The sequence below is a fragment of the Populus trichocarpa genome, chromosome 10, assembly GCF_000002775.5.
Source record: "Populus trichocarpa isolate Nisqually-1 chromosome 10, P.trichocarpa_v4.1, whole genome shotgun sequence".
Taxonomy (NCBI): Eukaryota; Viridiplantae; Streptophyta; class Magnoliopsida; order Malpighiales; family Salicaceae; genus Populus; species Populus trichocarpa.
The window spans coordinates 14,575,108-14,579,856 of NC_037294.2; positions in this window are offsets into that span (position 1 = coordinate 14,575,108).

Sequence of the window (4,749 nt, forward strand, 5' to 3'; positions counted from 1 at the left end):
TATATATACACACGCGTGTGTGTAATTGGTTTTTTCGTCTCGACACAGCCAATTGTTGGTCACAAACTGAAAATTCTCAAATCTACCCATGGTCGAACATTAAAAACTTGGTCAAAAAGGAATTATTCTAGTTCTAGAGCCTGTAGGGAAATATTTTTGTACGGGGAGTCCTAGTTGAGCAGTGGTGTTCGCACTGTGGTACAATTGCAATTATTATTTTTCATGTTTTTGAGTTTCAAATTGATTTTTTTATATTTTAAAATTATATATGAGGTTGAAAATAAATTTTAAAATTTTAAAAATTTATTATTTTAATAATTTTAAATAAAAAAAAACACTCTTAAAATCACTTTCTAGTTTCTATCACAGTTTTCAAACAGACACTGCAACTAGGCGGAAACAATTGTTTCAAGGTAAACCAAAAAGGGGTACAGCTAGGGCAGCTAATAGGCTAGGCTGTAAAGTGGGGCAAGGCATGGAGCCCACATCATGTAAACACTAGAAGTTGCTTTTGTTGACTGTTTATATGTTGCAGTATTTTATCGTTTTTAATTGAAGTAGCTGTTAATTTTTTAAAATATATTTGAATTAAAAATATATTAAAATAATATATATTTTTTAATTTTTAATATTTATTTTTATTATCAATATATATTAAAACAATATATATAAAAAAATTAATTTAACGGGGAGACACATCAAGCAGCTAGCATCATCCCATTGGTCATAAATGGGCCCACCACCTCTGCATGCCACATAACTCTTCCCATTGGTTGAGGTGTGGTGTGTGTCAGAGAGAGCCCTTAACAGGTAAGGGGTGGTTTCTGAGAAGATAAGGCACCACTTTGTGCTCTCTCTCTCTCTCTCTCTCTCTCTCGTCCGTTATCTCTTCTGTTGCTTCACAGTATTCATTAATTATTAGCATGTTCTTCCATTAAGCTACAGTTAGCTTAGCCCCTGCAAACAAGAGGGGATGTTATGGGGGCGCAGGCGATAACGATTATAATGATTTATTTTTTTAAAATTATTTTTCACCCTAGCATATAAAAATGACTTGAAAATATAAAAAAATCAAATTTTAATTAGAAAAAATTACACTGCCCAGCCAAACACAATCTTCCAAGTTTGAATCAAGTACTACATGATTTTCATTCATTTTTTATTTTTTTCTTTAATGTCATGGGCAATTAGGTTTTAAATTTAGGACCCTACAGGTTTTATCACTTTTTTTACGGCAAAACAAGAGAAAGAGAGTTATGAAGTCAATATTTGTAGAGTTTAATTGAACCTGCCAATTGCATGCATTGACGGGGTCTCATGCGGTTTTACCTGGTCAAAATCAACTCTTTAAATAGTTTAGACGACGGTCTCATTCAGGCATCGTTTTCTCGCTTTTGGAGACTAGTGCGACTCCTCTGATTGATTAATTAGCCATGCATGCATTTTAATTTCTCTTAATTATCTCTTCATTTTATGAAACCAGGGACAGATTTTTATTTATTGGCTTAATTAAGAAGGACAAAATATCAAGTGAAACATATTGCAGAAGAACAAATAAAAACACTAAGAAAATAACTTTCCTGTCCTTAATTGGGGTTATAAATTGGGTTAAGTCCCGCATAATACTCGTAATTTCTCTTGGGCCCCTAACAATCCTTGTTGGTTTTGTGCATGGGTTAGCAAATTAATTAATAAATAAACAAGTGAGGTGGACGTATCTGACCTAAACAATGTTTTAATAAACTAATTACCCTTTAAATCACATGCATAAAATCGATCCAATGTGATGCTAAATACAGAGCTACGATCTCCAACTCAAGAATATATATTGGGCCCTCCTTGTTTTATTTTATCAGTGGAAATAAAAACTCAAGCAGAATATAAGGTATAGTGTTGCCGACATGGCACGCATAAACTAAACATTTACGTACGAAGTCAAAAATATATATGCGTCCACTTGGTAGCAGCTCGCTGGTTCTACTTAGTATACCTAAAAACAACAGCGTTCTTGTTTTCTTCTGCTGCAGATAAGCATTCAAACCAGTTGCGTCTTATTCTGCTAGCAACTAGTAGCCCTAGTTGTCAAAGTATACTATATTTTAATTTAATTGAAGTATTATTTCATTTCAAATTTAAAAAATTAAGTAAAAGCAAGATGATCTCAATTAATTAATATAAGAAGAATTCACTGCTATTTATGTGCAAGCTCATGTGGACTTTCAGTACAGATCACTCAATCACAGGCTAAATTTTCACGACGTGGGGAATAATTAATTTAGTAGGTTGAGATTTTAATATTCAGGTATGTGTCTGTGTTTGTACAGAGCCATTTAGTTAGGCGGTGGGTGTCAGGGGAGAGGAGCCTTCTTCTCGTGCATAAACCGAGGTCAACCAAGTCAACACATTTTTAAAAAATATTTTTTTTCCTTACAAATTTGTAGAAATTGTGGACCTCTGTGCATGCGTTTACATTCAAAATAAAAATAAACATATATGCTAGTGGCTGTTTTGGATCTTATAGAGCTACGTCCTGGCATGGGTGTGATTCTTTGAAATTGGATTAATTAATTAATTAATTAATATGGATTTAAGAGAAGTACAAAGACTTTAGTGTTATATGTTGTTTTTAAAACAAGGTCATTAATTATTGGTGAATATTGGAGGTTTTCTCCTGAGGTTTTTTTTTTCATAAAAAAACTCTAAGGGATCTTGTCTATATATTCAATTAGAGTAATCATCTCTCTCGTTATATAATAATAATAATAACAATAATAACTGAAAGTTAAATTTGTTCCAAAAAAAATTAGAGACCACTGAGGAAATATTATAGACATAGACATAAATAACTATTTACTAGAATAATATAGTTAATTTTTTGCCCATTCAACGAAAAATAGTGAGCTTGCTCTTGGGGTAATTGGTATTTTCAACAAGAGACATAATTCATTAGGCAATTGTTGTTCGGGACGAGTCGATTTTTTTTATTTTTTAGAGCACATTATGAAAACTATATTATGCTCAAAAGAAAATTTTATTTAAAGGTTGATTAGGAATAATTTTATCTTTTACATTGGTTAGGAACAACATTAAGATTTCCATACCCTTCGAAGCATAAAAATATTATAACTTTCAACCAAGAGTTTTTGAGTATTTTAAGGCTGTTTTTTTTTTAATTAACAGGTTAATAGAGTCGATTTGGTATTTTTATATTTTTAAAGAACAATATAAAAACTTTCATACTCTCGGAAGCAAAAGAAAACAAACTTGCAATCAAGAGTATTTGTGTATTTTCAAGCTATTGTTTTGTTATTTTTTTTGTAATCAAGAGTTTTGATCAAGGGAGACTTGGTCTCTTAATAATTTTAATATAAAATAAAAAAGTTGTCGGTGTGTGCTTCGTGAGTAGGCATGCAATGCTCACACCATTCAGGTAGCGCTTGCACAACTCTTTGTGTTTTTTTCATTAGGTTGTGCATGTAGCCGACATAGCAATTGTTGGGTTCCATTTGACTTTTTTATTCTTCCCCCTCTTTTCTCTCTCTTGTCCTTGTCAAAAAAATGAATGTGTATTTTCATTTATTTTTGCATTCAACCCAGTCCTCGTTCTTTTTATTGCTATTTGTTTTGTTTTTTATTTTGATTTTTTCCTTCAATTTCATCCCTCGTGATATGGTTTCGTTTAATTTCTTATATCAAATTTAATCTTTATTCTTTTGATTTATATTTCTTTTTATCTATTTCCTAATTGAATTTTGTTTTTGATTTCATCTTTTAGCATTTGATTCCAATTTATTTTTATATCAAATTCAATTTTTATTCTTTTTATTGATATATATATTTTTTGTTTTGGAGCCTTTTTATTGCATTTTTTGCATTGATATTTTTTAAGGTTTGCCCTGTATGAGGTTGATCATGATAAGCTTATGATGAGGATCACGAGTTTCTAAAGATAACACGAGTTGACTTTGATCTTTTTTTATGTTTTTTTAATTTCACCCTACATCATTTAATTTATTAATAATTGATCTTTGTGTTTTTTTTTGTTTTCCTTTCTATGGAGTAGTCTATATTTTGTTCGGCGAGTTAGCTTAGATTTTTTTCTGTTTTTTTAATTATTTTTTTTATTTTCGCCCTTAAATATTGGGTTGTTATATAATTTAGCTTTGTAGTTTAATTTAGACAGGCTTGGGTTGGTGTTTTTGGATCCTTTTTATATATGTTGTTGATTTTTTTGTCAATTTATTTATTGTCTTTGTATTTTTTAATTCGTATTATTTAAATATTTAAATATATAGCTGATTTTATTAAACTTAATAAATTCAATGACCTAATTTTTTTTTTTACCTTAATAATTTTTTTTTACATTAATTGAAAAAAACCTGTGCAGGCAGTGGCGAAGCCAGAATTTTTTCAATGAGGGGGCAAATTACTAACAAATATTTGATATTATATATTATACATACATATATATAAATTAATTTAAAATATATGTACCAACTCAAGCTAAGCAAAATTAATTTAAAAATACTTTTAAAATAAAAAAACTTATGTTATAATTATTTTCTTTGAGATTTTATATTTTAAAAATGCTTCATAATGATTTTATTTTTAATCTCATTAAAAATATATTTCTCAATATATACAACAAACTTTTATTTATTTATTTCTGAATCTTCCAATGACTAGGAAAGTTCTTGGCAACAATTCTATGATGACATATGGTACATAACATCTAAAATCATAGCTTAA